At 35.4% G+C, this 21448-nt stretch overlaps 1 long non-coding RNA gene across 1 annotated transcript in view; it reads right to left on the reverse strand.

Moving 5' to 3' along the window:
• Positions 1-1148: 1148 nt before the first annotated feature.
• The window catches only part of LOC138145020 (uncharacterized), a 167473-nt gene continuing 147173 nt past the window's right edge, over positions 1149-21448 (reverse strand). Inside the window, exons 4-5 of the long non-coding RNA XR_011164079.1 lie at positions 19077-19180; positions 1149-1388 (exon numbers count right to left, since the gene is read on the reverse strand). This is a non-coding gene — a long non-coding RNA (uncharacterized lncRNA). The remainder of the gene's footprint in view (positions 1389-19076; positions 19181-21448) is intronic.

Consider the following 21448-nt stretch of genomic DNA (forward strand, 5'->3'; position numbering starts at 1 on the left):
GGAGAGAATATCAAGAAGGAAGGAGATGTCATTAAGGCAAGATAGAGCAATAAAGGAGGAGGATCATTAGAAAGAAGGCACTGATTTTACCCATAAGAAGGTCATTAGTAACTTTGTTAGTGTTAGGCGGACAGAGACCAAATTTAAAGGAGTTGGAAGGTTGATTGCTTTGTGAGGGTGTAATATACCTACAGTATATTGCTCTTCCTAAAAGTATGGAAGTAAAGGGGAGGGTCAAAATATGTAAGATGGGGAGATATGGGCCTGGTTAATATGCAGAGGAGAAGGATCCAGTAGAGAAGAGAATGAAGATAAAAGAAGGAGAGTACAAGTGAAGGAATAATGAGCCCATCCACAGTCAATAAACATTCATCAGTTTGACTAATGGTTTAACATTTTTCATTATATCTGGTCATCTTGGTGTGGATGTCCTAACACAAAGGGAGAAAATTATCCTTTAGAGAAATCAAGGTAGGAATGTTCATTTCACATGAATCTAAACTTTTATCTCCATGGCTTCATTTCTTTCATGGGACACAAACTGGGTTGTCTGTTAACTGACTAATAGTTCTATAGCCCCACAGAAGCAGGAGATGTTTATTACACAGCATGTACACACATCCATGACAGATATCTTTCCTAGGAAAATATCTTCTTCATTTTTGGTTCAGCAGATTTTAACCAAAAATATGTTTCTAATAGAAGGGAATAAATGTTCTCTTAATCTATTTTAATCTAAAAGCCACAAACAAGCATATAGTAAGCACCCAGTGTATGTCAGGCAACATGTTAGGTGTGGGGAATACAAAGAATAAAAGTTTAATAATTCTGACCCAGATAATTCAGTCACCATTAAAAAAAAATCAGAGGTGTATTGTGAGCCTCAAGGTGAAAAAAAGAGCCATAAAGAAAAAGTATATCCTATTTTCAATATTTAAAAAACAAAACCCTTAATTATAAAGCTTAATATTGCAACTATGCAATATCAGAGCAATTTTTTGTCCAAATGTAACTCCCCCTCCCACCCTGCCTTCCCTCCCCTACAGAATAGTGAGAGGCCAGGAGCATGAAACAGAGAGGTAAAGAGAGTGAACCTAAAGACCAAGGCTCTGCACATAACACCAAGACAGCTGGTTTGAATTGGAAAAGAAACATCATTTTTATTAGAACACTGACTCTTGTTTATCTTTATTGATTTTATTGGGTTATTATTGATTAACTGTACCCCATGGGCCTATTAGTGAAATGCTAGTAATGCATTAAAGAAAGACAGAAACTTCTCAAGATTTTGTACTCCCAGCACTGGTTTCATCAGTTCCAACTGACTTTGTTGCACTGAATCAAATATATTTCTTTTCAATGCCGAGCTTCAAGAACTTCGTGGATGTCTGAGGCAAAAAAAAAAAAAAAACATGGTGTTTCCAACATTGCAAAACACTATGATGTTTTGCATCATACAATACATCATAGACACAATACATCATAGATACAAATCTGTCCTCCCAGTATCTGATGTCTATATTACAACTTTAAAATGTGCTATTGCATCTATTACCTTATTTTAAGCACAGACACTTTATCACAACTCTAAGCACTGTATTTTAGAGAAAACTGAGTCACAGAGCAGTCAAGCAGTTTTCATGAGGAATAGAGCTAGATAATTGCAGAACAGTAATGAGAGCCCAAGTCTCCTCACTCTCAACTCAACTACAGTTCTTACTGCTAGGCAATTTTGCCTATCTCCCATTATTTCTTTTCCTACTCTCCTCTCTACCCCATATACTTTCAGGATCCCAGAATTCCTAACCTACTTCTTCAAGATTTTTTTTTCATTTGGGAATTTCCCCCAAAGAATTATTTTATGGGGAAAGGGATGGAATAAGCTACTGGTTGCCTGGGCGAACTCATTCCGTTCCCATAATTTTGGCATCATATTGAGAAATCAGAACCTCTGATATACTTTCTAAATGTCAGCAAGTCAATCTAGAAAATCTTGAAAACTCTTTAGATGAATATGTTCTTTTATTTACTAAACTGCCCTTCCTCAATGACTAAATTTCTACATATTACTTTGCTTCTATATTTTCCCACAGCAGGTAAATTAGACATTTATATAAATAAAAAGCCTGATTAGAAGGGGGCAAACAGTGAGATAGATGTGTGAACTTCCCCACACAAATATTTAGTCAGATAATGTGAAACTTGGGTATCTGTTACTTTATTTCATTTAAAATGAATTGACTATTTCTGGACAACTATGATTTAGCTACGCATTACTCTACTGACGTAAAATAAACTAATTTTCTTGTACCTGGTTGGAAATTGCTAAGTCTATGTCTCTGCCAAGCAATTATTTCTGACTATGTTATTTTACTTGACACTAAGCATTATTTGTTTTGTTTGTCTCTGTATTTCAGCCTTTACATTTGCCTAAGATATATTTTCTCAGACTTGGTTTTACAACAAATTTTATAACCTTGAGCAAATTACTTCATCACTCTTTTAGTCAGTTTCTTAACTGTAAAATTATAAAATCAGATCAAATGAATGTTATAGTTTCTCCTATTTCTAAAAATAGATGATAAACAGAATATTCATCATGTCCTATGTTTTCATGGAGATTTTTAGTCTTCCTGGTCAATTGATGAACAAAAGGACAATTAAAGTCATCCAATCATCTAGTACCCAGGCTGTCTTTCCTTTAGATCATGTCATTATTTATAAAGTATTTTCCTTACAAAATTCTTATGAGTTAGGTGGTTTAGGTATTGATTTCTTCATTTTATAAATAAGTAAACTGAGACTCAGAAAAATAAATTGACTAGTACAAAGTCACACTGCTAGAGAAAGGGTGAAATTACTTCTCCAGGCTAGATCACATGACTAAAAATTCAATATCCTTTCCACTATCATTTTGGCAGGTAATGTCTAATCATAAAGTTTGCCATCTGTTGGTTAAAATATGTGTGTTTGCCCTAGAAAAAAAATAACTGAATCTTATGGACCTAGGACTTTACAGGACATCCTCACTACATGTATTCCCTGGGGCAAATTGCCAAATGGAAAATAAAGCAAGTTTTCATCTATCAGATAGTGTAGAGATATAGAGAGATCACTGAATTTGAAGTTACAAGTCTTGGGTTTGAATTTTGGGTTTGTTTCTCGCTCTGTAACACTGAGTATGGCACTTAAGTTGTCTGGCCTTCAGTTTGAGAGTAGATCTACGTGATCTCCAAGGGCACTTTCTGTGATAGTAATGGAACATAAAGATTCCCCTGTATTGGCTTGGTTTTCAAATTGATTGTGTTAAAACCCAGAGCTTGTTAATCCCACCTGTGGGATGGACTTGTTGATGTGAAAAGAAAGTCCTGAACTGGGGGGAGCTGGTGACAGTAGATTTGGAGAGACACGAGAGAGGCAGAAGAACTTTTTGGAAGCAGCACCTCGTGGAGGCAGAGAGACTGAGAAGGATTGCTGGGGGACACTTTGAATCGCCCTGGACTTTTGAGACCTGTCCCCCTGAGCTGCCAAGGTCTGAGGAGACATGGCTGTTTTGCTGGTACTTTGTCTGTCTGTTTTGATGTTGTTTTGCCAGATTTGTCCACTGGTGAAAGACAGTCCTGTTGTTGAAGAAGTCCTGGAACCTGGCTTTTGGTTAAGAAGCCCTGAGACTGTCCTGCAGACAGAGAGTGAATACTGTCCACTGGTGAAGGACAGTGCTGTTGTTGCAGGGGTCTGGAGACTGTCCTGCAGACAGAGTGAATACTGTCCACTGGTGAAGGACAGTGCTGTTGTTGCAGGGGTCTGGGAACCTTTCTGTTGGTTCAGAAGCCCTGAAGAAGGATTTTCTTGTTGTATGTTTACAGAAATCCTCGGAGAGGGTTTTGCTAATGTTGTCAGGGGTTCTAGGACTGTTCTACAGACAGAGGATGAATTAATGAAGAGACTGGCAATGTATTTTGTGGCCTTGCTAAGCCTTGTCTCCCCAGGAACTAAGATTGCTGAGAACTTGCCTCTGTCAAGATGAAGAAAAGACCTCCATTTGGGTATTAAGTGCTGTGCTTAAACTTGATGTAACTCTGGGGTAGATTCAATTGTGATCCAGGGGTGGGGAACTTTTGACCTTTTTGTGTTCTATGGTTGAACAAGTGAATGTACTTTAATTATGTTTGGAAACTAATCTCCATTTGAGAAGAGGGGCTTTGTGGTGGACTAAATGAAGGTATAGCCTAGGGGTGGAGAAGTATTTAGAACAGGGACTTTGTAATTGATTGAATGATTGGAAGGTCCTGGGGTGGGGTTGTACTTGGAGATTATTTAATCACTCTTAGTAAATGCTGTATTTTGAATGATGTCATGTTTTGACCTTCTCTGTTCTTGGTTGGTCACTGAATAAAATGGAGAGCACCTATGCTGGTATTTTGAACCTTGGGAAGTTGCTTGACATTCCACCCCTCCAGGATCCTTGGCCTTACAATCTCAATCTAAATGGCCATGGATCCTGGAACAAATGGAGGCACTATGTTTGTACTCCTTGCCGACTACACCATAATGTACTGTAACATCAAGGAAAGGCAACTTCCCAAGGTACAGAATACCAGCATAGGTGTTCTCCATTTTATTCAGTGACCAACCAAGAACAGAGAAGGTCAAAACATGACATCATTCAAAATACAGCATTTACTAAGTGTGATTAAATAATCTCCAAGTACTACCCCACCCCAGGACCTTCCAATCATTCAATCAATTACAAAGTCCCTGTTCTAAATACTTCTCCACCCCTAGGCTATACCTTCATTTAGTCCACCACAAAGCCCCTCTTCTCAAATGGAGATTAGTTTCCAAACATAAGTAAAGTACATTCACTTGTTCAACCATAGAACACAAAAAGGTCAAAAGTTCCCCACCCCTGGATCACAATTGAATCTACCCCAGAGTTACATCAAGTTTAAGCACAGCACTTAATACCCAAATGGAGGTCTTTTCTTCATCTTGACAGAGGCAAATTCTCAGCAATCTTAGTTCCTGGGAAGACAAGGCTTAGCAAGGCCACAAAATACATTGCCAGTCTCTTCATTAATTCATCCTCTGTCTGTAGAACAGTCCTAGAACCCCTGACAACATTAGCAAAACCCTCTCCGAGCATTTCTGTAAACATGCAACAAGAAAATCCTTCTTCAGGGCTTCTGAACCAACAGAAAGGTTCCCAGACCCCTGCAACAACAGCACTGTCCTTCACCAGTGGACAGTATTCACTCTGTCTGCAGGACAGTCTCCAGACCCCTGCAACAACAGCACTGTCCTTCACCAGTGGACAGTATTCACTCTCTGTCTGCAGGACAGTCTCAGGGCTTCTTAACCAAAAGCCAGGTTCCAGGAATTCTTCAACAACAGGACTGTCTTTCACCAGTGGACAAATCTGGCAAAACAACATCAAAACAGACAAAGTACCAGCAAAACAGCCATGTCTCCTCAGTCCTTGGCAGCTCAGGGGGGCAAGTCTCAAAAGTCCAGGGCGATTCAAAGTGTCCCCCAGCAATCCTTCTCAGTCTCTCTCTCTGCCTCCACGAGGTGCTGCTTCCAAAAAGTTCTTCTGCCTCTCTTGTGTCTCTCCAAATCTACTGTCACCAGCTCCTCCCAGTTCAGGACTTTCTTTTCACATCAACAAGTCCATCCCACAGGTGGGATTAACAAGCTCTGGGTTTTAACACAATCAATTTGAAAACCAAGCCAATACAGGGGAATCTTTATATTCCATTACTATCACACTTTCAGACCTAAATCTTGATACACACAAATACTTACACATGCACATATGTGTGTATGTATAGCTATTCGTGTATGTCTATATTTGCATGTGTATTTATATTTTGCTACTTGACAAAACTTATAGGAATATTTTGAAATATCTAGATTAGATGGATTTTTACCATTCATGTAGCTGTGTTCTTGTCTTGTAGAAGTAGCCTCAGCATGTCTCTGAAGAAAAGGCCTAATATCTCTGCATCTCATACGCTGCCACTCCAAACTATGTTTTGATTTTCCTTGTCTATGTTTTGAAATAGTCTCATAGGAATAAAGTGTTGTGAAACAGTATGCATTCAGTGTTTGGATCTACTCAGAACAAATCAAATCAAGATATTACCTTTGAGTTATTAAACTATGCTGATATATTAAGTACAATAAAATTTATACAAAGGATAGCGAATAGATGAATGGACTATATTAGATAATCCCAAAATGAACAAAAGGAGAGACAGAGACAGAGAGAAGGAGGGAGAGAGAGAGAGAGAGAGAGAGAGAGAGAGAGAGAGAGAGAGAGAGAGAGAGAGAGAGAGAGAGAGAGAGAGAATCCCAAGACTCCTAAATAGCAATGAAGGAAATAATTATTTAACAAAAAATACATTTGGGAATTTGGATAGAGATGTGGTAGAAGATCACATTAGACTAAGTTCCTTGAAGGCAGATACTCTATTGACTCTGTAGCCACAGCATTTAGCACAGTGCCAGAGACAGAACAGACACTTAACAAATATTCATTGAACATCCTGAAAGAAGATTAGATGCACACTCATGATATATATGATAAGAAACTCCATGTGAATCAAAGTTTGCTTTTTTTTTTAAGTAGAAGAAAAAGGAATGGTATGTCTCATACAATTCAGAAAAAAGAGGAAAATGCTTCTGATTACATTAAAATAAACTATTTTGCATGACAAAAAGCAAACATCTAAAATAAAGAAAAATATTTCAAAAGAAAATTTTTGACATAAATATTTCTGCTAAGAATCTGTCATTCAAAAGTGTATAAGTAATTCAGATAAATTTACTAAAGTAACATCCATTTCCCAGTATCAAAATATGTGAACAGCTAGTTCTCAAGAGAAGCAACATAAATTGTTGAAAACCACCTATAATTTTTCAAACTTTATAACAATTAGAGAGACTCAAAACAAACTTATACCCATTAAGTTGACAAAGACATTTAAAAATTTCAAAAGTAAATCCTAGCAAGGCTGTAGAAATGTTGGCATGTAGTTATATTGTTTGTGGAACTATGAATTTATGTAGCTTTTTTTGAAAGTTCTATGTCATTTTCAATCAGAAATACAAACTATTTGTATATTTTGACTTCAAGATCTACTAATGAGTTTATAACTTAATGATATTATTTGAGAGTTTGTTGTTGTTGCTGTAATCTGTACAAGTCAATAAGCATTTATTAAGTGCTTACTATAGGCCAAACGTTATGCTATGTGGCATGAATACAAATATAAGAAAAAGAAAGTCACTGCCCTCAATTATATTTTATTGGAGTAAGGCTATAAATGAAACAAAGGTGAAAGTATGGTTGAGAAGGGGAGGGAAAGAAGTCTGGGGAGTCAGGAGTGGAGCTTATCGAGGAATGAAGGAGTAAACGTGGCTGACCTGGACATTTTTTGAAAAAATAGATATTGTAGGAGGAATTGAAAAATAAGAGAAAGGGGCTATAGGGCAAAGGGATCTTTTAGGGCAAAAAAAATTCTGGGGAATGGTGGAGAAAGAATTCTGAAAAACAAGAAACAGAACCTAGATTTTAAGCATTTTTAATTTTAATTTAGCAGAAAACAAAACTAAACAAGGGCACTTACCTGGCATAGAGCACCAGATTTGGAGTTAGGAAGACTCATCAATCTGACCTCAGACTTTTACTCAGACTCTGTGTGACCCTGGTCTAGCCACTTAGCCCTGTTTGTCTAAGTTTCCTCATCAGTAAAATTAGCTGGAGGAAATGGCAAATCACTCCAGTACTTTTGGCAAGAAAATCCCAAATAGGGCAACAAAGAGTTGGTCGTGACTAAATAACAAAACAAAACAAATAAACAATAGCAACAAAACAGAAAACTAAACGAATCTGATATTGTAAACGATTTTTGGGAAATGAGCCTAATGAAATATTATTGTGTTACAAAAATAGCAATTATTACAGCATCATAGATTTTTTTTTACCTGGGATTTTAAGGGTTAAGAAAAATCAGGCACAGATAGATTAATTAAATTGTCCTATCTCATACTCACAGTAAGAGGCAAAGGTAGAATTAGAACTTGGGATCTGTAACTAAAAGCTTATTATTTTTTTCCTTTACACCACACTGTCTCCCTCCGAAGGAATATTGAAAACTTCTATGACTTGTATAAAGGGAAGAAAGCAGAATCCAAATAACAATATTCATATTGACCATGAATGAGTAAGTCTATTTATTAATAGTCAATTATAATGATGACACATTTCAGAAAAAAAAATAAGAAGAAAACTAATTCAGAAGGGAACATCATTTGAATCAAGATGTTTTATCACTGACATGTTAAAGTTGGTGGACAATTTGGAAAAGATAAAAACAGAAAGAAAGTTAATGGCTTTGCATGCTAGCTTTTAAAATTCTATATTTCACTGTATGATTGTTGCAGATTCTATGCCAAATTATTTTGCAAAAAAGTGGGATGAGACCATTATATGAAGCTTTTAAAAAATGTGCCAATATTGTTAAAAAGACATTTATTACTAAACCATCTTTGTTTCAAGATTGTGATGCGTGGAATATTTGTGAATTCATATTAAAATTGGGAAGATGCAAGTCTTACCATATTAGGTGACCTACCTATGACAGCTTCACCTGCCCATCTACTCTTTTTGCACCTACAACTCTTCATTAGTTTGAATGACAACTGCAGGTCTCTAAGCAAACCCCAATAGATCGTTTTCAGATATATACCGACAATACGCATGGGCTGAGAATTCTAGGCTCATAGATTGCAACTCACAAAAAAAGATAAATGTGTATACATATGCCATTGGTGAATATATGGCTGTTCTGTTTACCTTTTAAGCTTCATGACAAACAGAATTATACTATTGGACAATTACAAAATAAAAGGTTAAAAACCAATTTTTGGACTGGAAAAAAACAGGATGTGATGTTAATGCAGTGGTGGTGAAATATGGCCCTTTGTTGAACTGTTCATCTTGATATATTTATATATTGATGGGACCAGAGTACTGGATTCCTTGGAAACACTTCATCTCTACTCAATTCCTCACTCTCAAAGGGTGAGATTAGCCCACTCCTTTCCAAGCAAATTTTTTTTTTTCCATTTGAGAACTTGATTCCATCTTCTGTTCGCTCTAGGTCCTTATTCTGGGACCCAATCCCACTCTTCATAGACTTTGGTACATAACCTTATCAAAAGTTTTTCTTTTAATCTAAAGAAGTTACATTGTCCCTTTTGGAACAGGCTTATAATCTTCTTAAAGAACTCCAAAACAATTAGATATAAGCAGCAGTGTGGAATTGACACCAAAAAGGTAATGTAATATCAATGTTTTTAAAGCAATATGCCACCAATTCAAACCTGACCTCTGCTACTACTGACTATGTGTCCAACCTTGGACAAGTCATTGAACTCTTCTGATCTACATTTTGTAAGATTAAGGGGTTGGACCAGATGGCCCCTGTGGTCCCTTCTAGTTTGAAATTATAATTGCTGATGATCCTATGTCTCCCCCTTTTACTTCAGATTTCAGTTTTCCTTTTTTATGATAGACTGTTTTGAACAGTTCAGTGACCTTACTCTATATTATGAACTCCATAAGCTTAGATGAGTGGCAGTTATCAACTTTGAATTCCCTGAGTTTGATTGTAAGACAATAATTTCCTGGATCCTCAGGATCTTATCTAATTTATAGAGGTCATGCTGTTTATAAAGGCTGACAATTCTCTGAAAAGGTGAATTAATAAATGAATTAAATAATGAAAAGATATTTATTAAGTGCTTACATAATAGAACAAAATACTCAGTTAAACACAGGGAATAAAAGGAGGATACAAACCCTTTACTTCAGAAGTTTAAAGCCTTATTAGATAAGGTTAGAAGGTGTATATAGGAGGATTCCACTGCAGGGCAGACAGCAAGTCCTTAAAGCAGAGGTGCTTTGTGCGGGATAGTGAAGACAACTTGTGTATACAGACACACACGTACATACTCTTTTTACATATGTGTGTATACATGTATTCGTGTGTGTATATATAAATGAAACAAATATCCTACATATAGACACATATATTGTATTATATAACACATGTGGATATGCATTATATACATATTGTGTTACACATATGTATGCGTGTTATATATATATATGCTGGGATGTGAGACTTTTATACACATGTATGTATACACATGCATGCATATATACATCTATTAATAATAGAGATAGCCATGTTTGTGTTTATCTTTCAAAATAATTGGTTTCCTATATATTAGATGCATTTTGAAACCTTATTTTGGAAAGACATCCACACACTTTACTAGATAGACAAAAGGCTCCATCCATGACACAAAAATAGTTTATGAACCCTTGCATTAGGGTAATACAGTTTCAATGGAATGTAGAAGAGAGATAAGGTTATTGTATAAATGCATTTTTCTTTAATGTCATTTTTATTGACAAAGCCATATCCATTTTAATCAATCAACAGCCATTTATTATGCCCTTATTACATGCCAGGCATTGTGCTAAGTACTGAGGACAAAAGGGTCAAAAACACAGTCCTTGCCCCTTAGGATCTCACATTCTAATGGGAAGACAATATGCTGCTGAAACATTTAAGAGTGCCAAGGACTGCAGTAGCAAAAAGAAAAAAAAAAGAAAAAAATTCTGCCATATGCAATGACAGGAATGGCATTTTGTTTTTAATAGTTTTATTTTTGGCATGAATATAATTTAATGAAAAATGTATTGTTTTAAGTAAGAAAGAAGTATGAACATATGAATGAGCATATCCTTAATTACATGACCAAACCAATAATGAACATATGATAAAATTTCTCTTTCTATTTGGTTTGCTATGACAAACTGCTCGGCTTGGGACATCATGGGGCTTGCCAGCATCACCAGCTTTTAAATTCTGATTTCATCCTCCATTTTCCTAAAACATGTTCATCCTTCAGCTAGCTTTCCTTCTGTTAGTATGCATTATGCAAAAGTCACAATTGACCATAGAATGGTCATTTTAGCCACCATACATTTTCATTCACAGATAGCAATGGCCATTACTCTGCCTACACACACACACACACACACACACACACACACATACATACATACAAACTCACTCACACATATACACACACATATATGTATATATCGCCTAGTGATTTTTGCAATAAATTAAAAGTACATATTACATATTTGTGTATTTTCACATGTCTTCTTTAGGCCATGTCTGGTTTTCTTTCCCTTCCCTTTCCTTCCTTTCCTCATCTGAGTCTACTCCATTTTTGCTTTTACTAATTCCTTTTTGCAGTGATTCTGTTCTTTTTCTTCTCTTTTTTATTTGCTGACTTCATTAGTCTTCTTCTCATTTTTCTTCTCTATGCTCTATTCTGCAAATTTCCTTTTGCCAATTTTAAGGGTCCATGATTTCCAATGGAAAATCTGCCGCCAGTCTTCCTTCCCCTAGTGTTAACGGTTCCTCTAGAAATTCTGCCCTGCCCTCCATCATCTAATTTGAGTCGTTGAGGGGGCAGACAAAACAGATGGTTGGCACAGGATAGGATGATTCACTGTTTGAAATCATGGTGAAACATTTTTTGAAATTGGTAAGGGAGAAGGAGGCTTGACATTTGACAGAGCCATGTAAAACCAGCAGGATCCAGACAAAGTTCAGTTTAATTTTCAGTGTTATTTTCCAGATCTACCAACCATATGATTATAATCTTAAGATTATATTGAGAATATACCTTTCCCCAAATACACAATATTAATCTTATCTCTGTTGGTTTATCATCAAATATCAATCTCAGGGCTCTCATTTAAGTTACAATGCCACACTAAATTATTTCTGTGTACTGGTTGAATATTATCTCAATTCCCATTCATTTGAAGGCTAGCTTTTCCACAACCTGTCTGTTCTCTTCTCCTCAAATCTTTGCCATACTGGGAAGCCAATTAAAAACAAAATCAAACAGTGGACCAGAAAATTCCAGACTGTAGTCTCATTTGCTTTCCAATATCTGAGACTTACCATAAGGCATTCTATAACATTAAAACAAACATATTAGGGGAGAGAAACCTTGATGGCAATGAGTTCACAGGAAATTCAATGTAATGCAGCGAAATGTAGGCTGTGCCATATGGCACATAAGTTGACCTTATAGGCATGCCAGGCCTACCATGAATAAATATCATGCTAGTCGGATTCATTACCAACTAACTAGCCCAGTTCTCTGCACCTGCAGGGTTAAAAAGGGTACTCTGAAATTATTCTAATAATCATAAAATCATAGAATCTTAAGAGTTGGAAGGAATCTCAGAGGCCATCTGGTCTAACCAATCTATACCTGATCATGACTCCCCTTTAAAACATACTTGGAAAATGGTCATTTGGCATTTGCTTGAAGACTTCTAATCAGTGGAAAATTTTAAAGGTGTCCCAGGTGGTCTAATCTGGTTTCTATTCATTGATTCTTGTTCTGCCCTCTGGAGCTAAGGAGATCCCTCCATACACATCCGAGGATCCATTGTATTTCTTATATTTAGTTTTTATCATTCTAAAGAATATCATACCCACATCAGTAAATCAGTTATTTCCATAATGGCAGATACTTCTTGGAAAGGATTAATATACCAAATGTAGAATAACCAAGGCCATTCTAAAATAATATGAAAGTTAGCACACATTGAAAGATTATTATTACATATATGAAAGTACCTGAATTTCTTATGAGCATAGTATAACAAAGGAATATGTTTCAATATGATCATCAGATCATTAATATTTAATCGCTCCACTACCTATAGGATAAACTTAGAGCACATGTTGATATGAGAAAATGAGTATTTTAGGACAATTAGTCTCGTCAAAAATTAGGATAGATTGGAGGGAATGAAATGAGTCAAGGAGACAAACTTGGAAATATTGAATTCTGTTATCAGGAGATAAGGGTCAAACATCTTTGGAAAGTATGAGATGGAGTCATTTTGAAGGCAGAAATAGCAGGACTTGGTAACTGATTAGATACGGAGTATGATGTGGTCATGGGAGACTCAATTCACTATGAATTAGTTAAGATAAACTCCTCATTTGTGTGGCATAATTGAATGAATATTGGACTTGGAGAGAAAGGATCTGAGTTTTAACACCAGTTCTGTTACTACCCAGAAGTAGGTATGTGGTACAATGTAATAGAGCACTGAACCTGGAATCAGGATGACTTGATCAGAGCTCCTGATCTTAGGCACTTACAAGCTAAGTGATTTCTGGGCAAATCATTTGATTCTTGACTGCCAAAATTTCCTTATCTATAAAATGGGAATAATAATATCACCTTCCTCTCAGGGTTGTTCTGAGGACAAAGTGAGATAATATTTACAAACCATTTTGCAAAATTTCAAGTGCTGTATAAATATTAAGTACTACTACTATTGCTACAACTACCACCACCACCATAATCACCACCACTATCACCATAACCACCAACTACCACAGCAACCTACCTACCTACCTATTTACTTGTGTGACCATGATGCTGGGCAAGTCACTTAACCTCTCTATGCATTGGTGCTTCATTTGTAAAATAGGTATACTAGTACTTGTGCTACTATGTGTGTGTTTAAAGAATGTTTATTGATTAAGGGAATATGCAAAAAATTAAGTTTAAATGTTTCCAGATTTTTCTAGATATACTTACTGAAATTTGGAAATAAAATTGTAAAAATCTCAATATTATGGTAAATCTTGAGTGGAAGTATAGATGATGATTTTGTAAGAACTAAGAGTTTATTCTCTCCTTCCTGTACCTATAAAGAGTTCTAAAACTCTAGAATACTCAGGATAAGATGCATTTCTGATGGCATAATAGAAAGAATACTACACTAGGAAACACTATATCTGGTTTAAAGACCATTCACCATCATTTGGGTCATAGGATCTTAGATTTAACGTAGGGGGATAAAAACCTTAGAAATCATCATTGACAATTCAAATTCTGTTTTTCATATGCAAAATGAGGGGAAATGGACTACATAGAGGCTTTGTAGCTTTCTATCTAGGCAACAAGAAGGATAGCGTATTTTTAAATGGAAGAATGGATAGGATAGTGGTTGAAAGAGAGGACCATGAATTTTGTTTTAGACATTAAATTCGAGATGGAAAAAATGTATAAAAGTTCTATTTTCTAGAAGAATTTGGAAATGTATAAATAAAGTTCAAGAGAGTTTAAGATTAAAGATCTAAAGAGAGCTAGCTTTTGTAGAAGTTTCAAAATCAAGGAAGGTAAAATCTCTGATGGAGAGGATTTAGTGGTCCAAGGATCAGACTTATACATATACTCATATCGAGAGACTGGAAGGAATATTTAGAAGCAATAACTGACAGAAAAATAAGCTCAAGATCTTTCCTCAGCAAAATGCCTTAGAAGTAGTAGAATGGGAAACTATTTACATGCAATAAGGATAAGGACTGTACTTGTAATTTCACTGAAACAGAAGGTTTTCATATGAAACTATCCTTTTTATCAATGAGGCTGTCACCTTCTCTGCAATTTATAGACTTAGAAAGATGTATAGGGCACTAAGAGTTTCATTGAATCCAGGATGGTTACATACCTAGTATGTGTCAGAAGTGAGACTTGAACCCAGATCATTTGACTACTAGGCCAGCTCTCTATCCACTACACAATACAGCATGAGTAAAATATCACCAATAAGAATATAACAACCAAGACATTTCCCAATACATACGTATCAAAAAGATATGAACAAGTTTTCAAAAGAATATTTCCAAACTATAAATTACCACATGAAAACATAGTGCATTAATAGTAAGAGAATTACAAATAAAATAAATCTAAAGTTTTACTTTGCATCATGGAAAAGATGGAAAAAATAGGTACAGTTAATGTTGAAATGAGTGTAGGAAGATTCAATACTGATGTACACTCGAAAAGGGTATAAAATAGTCAGATCATTCTAGATTTCAATATGGATTTGTATAAGCAAAGTTTCTACACCCTTAGAACCATAATATTGGGCATGTGATCTAACTGGAAGGTGAAGACAGAGACAAAGCTCCAATGTCTACAAAATATTCATAGCTACGCCCTTTGCAGTAAGGAAACAAAACAGAATCATAGAAACTATCTACTATTGGGGTAATAGACAAAAATAAAGCTATATGAATGCAAGAGGATGTTATTTTGAAGTGACAAATTAAAAATAAAACTTCAAAGAATCATGAGATCTATATAAACTGATACATAGGGAAATAAAACCAAGAGAAAAATATATATGATCAATATAATAATGTAAAAGATTATCATAAAAAAGTTGAAATCAGAATAAGGGGAAAGCTTATTAAGTCCTAGAGAAGAGCTAACTTATCCATATATCTTTCTTCACAGGGAAAATTTAGTTGTCTTCTAAAACAAAATGTTTTCTATATCATCCAATAAAAATTCTCTGTATTAGCTTCCTTTTCCCTTTAATTCCTCATCAGGATAGATAGATTGATATTAAAGGGTTCAATGAGAATGGTAACAATAAAACATTGAGACATTATATCATTTGGTACTCATGATTACCCTGAGAGGTTGATAGTGCAAATACTAGAGTGTTCATTTTACAGATCAAGAAACTGAGGCTTAGAGATGTTAAATAACTTTGACTAGTCTGTGGTTGTATATAGTCAGTCTCCCTGGCTCCAAATATAACACTCCATACTTAATAGTAAGAATAAAGACTATATAATAGCTTCAGTGGTTAGGATAGAAGAAAAAAATATTTTTAGAACAAGAAAGGCAGGATGTTGGTTTAAGATTCAGAGAATTTGGATTAAAACTCTATCTCTGACAATTATTACCTGTATGACCTTGGGCAAATCATTTAACACCTTTGTGACTCAGTTTCATTATCTGTATAATAAAGATACTAATACCTATACTATCAATCTTGATGGCTGCTGGTGCTTCTCCTAGCTCTAGATCTTTATTTCTATACAGATTGACTAAAAGAGATTAAATTAATATAGGGTGAGAGTGAATAATAGTGAGAGTAACTATTACATACATATAATTAGATTAGACTAACTCAGTTTTAACTTTCCTTTTCAAAAAAGAAAACAGTAGGCAGTAAGTAGAGAGTCGGCCCCGGAGTCAGGAGGACCCGAGTTCGGTTCAGGTCTTGAACACTTAACACCCACACAAAAATACCAGCCGTGTAACCTTGGGCAAGTTACTTAACCCCAACTGCCCTCCAAAAAAAAAAAAAAGAAAGAAAAAACAAAAACAAATAAGTAGCACATTGTTGGGAATTGAGAATTATTGGTACAGTCAAGGTTAGGATTCTTATTCACTTCTCCATTGCATTGGCAACTGAGTCAAGCCCCATGAAAATTTCGTTTTTTTGTTTGTTTGTTTTCCCTTGAGCACAATGTCCCTTATGCAGCAAGTTAGTTTTTGGTAAGTCCTTAATTATTTGTTCTTATTGCTTAAAATGTCACTATCAGTTTCTGATGGAAATTGCTGCATTTAGTTAAGTAGCAGACTACATTTAGAAGGTCAAGATAATTGTATATTTTTTTTTCAATTCAATTCGATCAGCTGAATCATACATTATGATAGCAGTCATAATACAGCACATAATGAGAATTTGAATTTGGAGTCAGAGGAACTGGGTTCCAGTCCTAGCTCTTTCATTTTCTACCTCTGTGACTTTGGGTAAGTAACTTCAACATTTTGGGCCTGTTTCTTCATTAGAAATTAAGGGGGATATATTAGATAAAGGTCTTTTTTGGCTCTGAATCTATGATCCTATGACTTTTGCACAAAGTCTTAATTTATCTTATTGAAGTTTTATTTGTAGTGTTGTGGTCTAAATAGTGGTACCAAGTAAAAAAAAGTTAAGTTTTCTGCAATTTACTTTAGTTATAATCTATATTTTCACTTTCAATCGTATGATATAGAAAATATTGTTTTCACAGCAAATAAAAGGAGTTGTATTAGAGACCCTATTTGATACAAATATCTGATCTCTTACTGTATCTAACAATGTTCTACAATTAAATACCTTAAACTATTCTTTTAGTGAATGAGACTTCTTGTTACCCAAATAAGCTCTTGGTGTTTTACAAAGACCATTTTCATCCCTACTGAATTATATTTCTGTTGCCAGCCTTTAGCAAACACAAAATTACAAATTTGATAAGAACAAAATTAATTCAAAATTTATCTTAGCTGCTTGACAATTTTGCTAAAATTTTTGATTTTATTTTTAAACGTTTTTTTTTTTTTTGCTTTTTGGAGGGGGGAAGGCAGGGCAATTGGGGTTAAGTGACTTGCCCAAGCTCACATGTCTAGTAAGTGTTAAGTGTCTGAGGCCGGATTTGAATTCAGGTCCTTCTGACTCCAGGGACAGTGCTCTATTCACTGAGATACCTAGCCACCCCCAAAATTTAGATTTTAAAAGGTGTTTATTATCAATTCTAAATTACCTTGTTTGAACTTGAATTCATTTATTCTATTAAACTATGATCATTTTTTGTAGTTCTGAGGATTTTTTAAGTATTCAAATTACTATAGAATTCTAATGTAGAATTACTCTAAAAGTGCTCAAAGAATTAACTTTTAACCTCAATGTTACTTTAATTTGAGGGGAGGATGGAGTTAGTATAATTTTGGATAATTTTAATAAATATGCTTTTAAGTGAAATAATTGTCTTGTTCTCTGTACCATGTTGAAAACTAAAGGGATTAAACTGGCAATGACCTGATATGCACATATTCTTCATGATTATACAGTAATCAACATGAAAGACCCAGATATAAATGGAAAAATATTTTTACCTTCATGCATTCAACTTCTATTTCTGTAACAAATCAAAAGTCAGCAAAATATCTTATAGGATTTTAAGCAGTATGTACATGTTTATAAGGTCTTTTTTTCCATATGGAGTCTTAAAATCTTAAACCATAATTGTTGTTGTCTGTCCTTCATCCTTGAAGAAGACCACAAACAATTATAATTATTAGGAAAGCTACAATATGTGTTGTACTCTGTCAATTGAAAATATTCTAAAGGAATAGCCATCTAATGATTTTTATCACTCAGCAAATTTCTAAAAGCTTTCCTATCTGATACCACTGCGACAAATGGAAAGACTTTCTGTACTTTCCACCAATGCCACTTAAGGTATGCTACAGTAAAAAAAAAAAAAAAAAAAAAAAAAAAAAAAAGCCTCCTAATTACTACCAATCCACATGATTGTTTCTTTTCTTACTTTTCTTTCTCTCCTTTCTTGTTTTAAAGAAACTCCATTACACTAAAAGGGGATAGATTTTCTTGGTACAGAAGCTAAAGCTTTTTATTCCACAGACTATTATATTTGGCAGCATTTTGTTCAGAGTTTTGAACTTGCTGCTGTTTGGAAATTTGATGCTTATATGGGGGGAAATTCCATTTTCAAAGTCTGGAGTAGGTGTTGTCATAGAAAGAAATCAGAATAAAATGTTTAATACAATGAGATAAAGCTAGAAAAAAATGGAAGAGTCCAATGCTAAGCTATTTTAAAATTCTTTTAAAGTCAGTACATGGAGTTTGGTTTGGTTTTGATAGAGATAAATATGAATCTCAATATGAAGTTAGGTAGAATTTGAATGAGTCTTCTAGAAGTAAGCTTTTCTTCTGTCTTCTGTAGATACAAAACTTGCTAAATTGTTTCTGCTGAATCATTTCTTACAATAAAAGTCACGGTGGTTATTTTGTATAATGTTGATTATGTGAGTTATGTTGCTGCCAGTGAATTCAATTCACTGAGCAAATATTAAGCATTTATTATATACAAAGCATTGTATATGTGCTTGGGATACCAAGACAAGAATGCTCTCTAGGACTTGTTTTAAATGTTAGAATTGTAAAGTACATTAGAGTTTGCATATAACAATATTATTTTCTATTTAGAGAATAGCTCTTGACTTTTCTAATGTTGTATTCCCTTTCAAATTGGTTTTGGAAGATAATTTCCAATTTAATGATCACTTACATTTGGAAGGCAGATGTTTGGCCACTCCATTTCTTCTCCATTGACACTGATAATGAACATTCTCTCTGATTGCATTCTCTTCTAGTACTGGGCTAGCCAGACACCTATAGGCAAGGAAACAGGAATTGGAAATCATTACCAATCTAGATCTTTTACCTGCTTTTGAGGTTTGTCCTAGATTCTAGGCTCTAGGGTTTTCTGTCTCCTCAATAAGACATCAGGTTCCCAGGACTATAATCCATTCCCACCCCAGTTTACTGAGGGACAATTCTATTTTCAAGTTTGGGAATGGGGGCAGAGGGAGCATGAAGCAAATCAAAAGGTACCCCAATAAAAGGGAAAAGAACCCACATGTACAAAAATATTCCTAGCAGTTGTTTTTGCGGTGGCAAAGAATTAAAAATGGAGGGGGTGCCTGTTAATTGGGGAATGGCTGGATAAGTAGTAGTATATAAATGCAATGGAATACTATTGTTCTATAAGAAATGATGAGCAGGAAGACTTTAGGAAAAAACTGAAAAGATTTACATGAACTAATGCAGAGACAAGTGAGCAGAACCAGGAGAACTTCGTACACAGTAATAGCAACACTGTGTGATGATCAACTATGATAGACTTAACTCTTCTCAGCAATAAAACAATCCAATACAATTCCAACAGACTCAGATAGAAAATGCTATCCACATCCAAAGGAAGAGCTATGGAGTCTGAGTGCAGATTGGAAAAATTAAAATGCTATTAAGTGGGAAAAATTTTTAAAGAGGTACCCTGAATACAAATGTGAATCAGATTTGGAACAGGCAGTTTTATTTCCCTGAACAGAAAGTGGAATGGCAAGCAATAAAGAATTCTAGAATGATACAATCATTCTAATATTCAATACTCATTAGGACATTGGAACAGGGGTATTGCTGAAGTTGCTGTTCAGTCATTTTCAGTCATGTCTGACTTTGTAACCCCATTTGGGTTTTTCTTGGCAATGATTTGAGTGGTTTGCCATCTCATTCCACACTTCATTTTACAGATGAGAAAAATGAGGAAAACAGAGCTAAGTGACTTGCTCGGGTCACACAGCTAGTAAGTGTCTTAGGTCAGATTTGAACTGAGGAAGGCAAGTCTTCCTGACTCAAGGAATGGCACTCTATCCACTGTGCCACCTAGCAAAGAGGGAAGTCACTAGCTCTTTTGCATTCATGTCCACTAAATACAGCTCAATCCATTGCCTCATGTGCTTTTTTTCTTTCTAGTAGTTTCTCCCTCTGTGACAACTGTTTCCTGTCACCCATTTTCATGCTGCAATTGCTCTAATAGAGGACACCTAAAATGCCCAAGTGCCCAGGATAGAAGAAGACACCAGTTATCCATTAAGATATCCTTAGTTAAGGGGTGGCCAGGTGGCTCAGTGAGTAAGAGCACCGGTTTCAGTGTCGGGATGACCTGGGGATCAAATCCGGGCTCAGATACTTAGCACTACACCCAGAAATAACTGGCCGTGTAACCTTGAGCAAGTTACTAAACTCCGATTGCTTTAAAAAAAAAGATATCCTTAGTTAGGGGTGTCTAGGTAGCACAGTGAATAGAACACAGGCCCTGGAGTTGGGAGGACCTGAGTTCAAATCCGGACTCAGACACTTAACACAAAAAACTAGCCATGTGACCTTGTCACTTAACCCCAGTAGCCTTCCAAAAAGCAAAAAAAAAAAAAGATTTCCTTAGGCCTCAAGCAAAGAAGACTACAAAGAAAGTGGCACCATACCAGATTGAGCTTTAAGAAAGAAGCTATGCACTTAGAGAGTCAAGTTCAGTGCAGAAGAAAAGTATCTCTCTGCTGACCCTCTGGAGTTCATAGGGTCATCCTTATGCCTTAATGGCTGTGGGAAAGAGAAGTCTGACCAATGGGGATTGCACCTTTATTATTTCCAAGTTTCTCCATAACAGACATAAGATAATCAGAAAATAATCTGTGCCTACTCTAAAGTGTATATATATGTGTGTGCACACACTCGTGTGTGTGTGTGTCTGTGTGTGCATGTGTGTAATGTTAATAGAATAGGAAGATCTTCCCCACCCACTCATTAATAGGCCTAAACCACAGAGCCTGTGATCACATGGAGTCTGAATCAGCTGGAGCCTGGGTCACATGGAGCTCAGTGTGGGAATAATTTGGCAAATTTTAACAGTCACATGGTCTATTTAAGGAATAAAAGATGAAAGAAGTGGAAAGAGTATCTATTTCCGTCAAGGAAAAGTTTGATAATATCAGTCTTTTATAAAAAAAATAATTACTTGAACTTAAAATACCTTAATATGACCTTGAGAATTAGGGAAATAGAACTTTGCTTTTCAATTTCAACATTGCCACTACTCAAATG

This window comes from Petaurus breviceps, unplaced genomic scaffold (genome assembly GCF_028583685.1).
Source record: "Petaurus breviceps papuanus isolate PSGF00001 unplaced genomic scaffold, PetGlider_PUasm1.0 90723, whole genome shotgun sequence".
Lineage (NCBI taxonomy): Eukaryota > Metazoa > Chordata > Mammalia > Diprotodontia > Petauridae > Petaurus > Petaurus breviceps.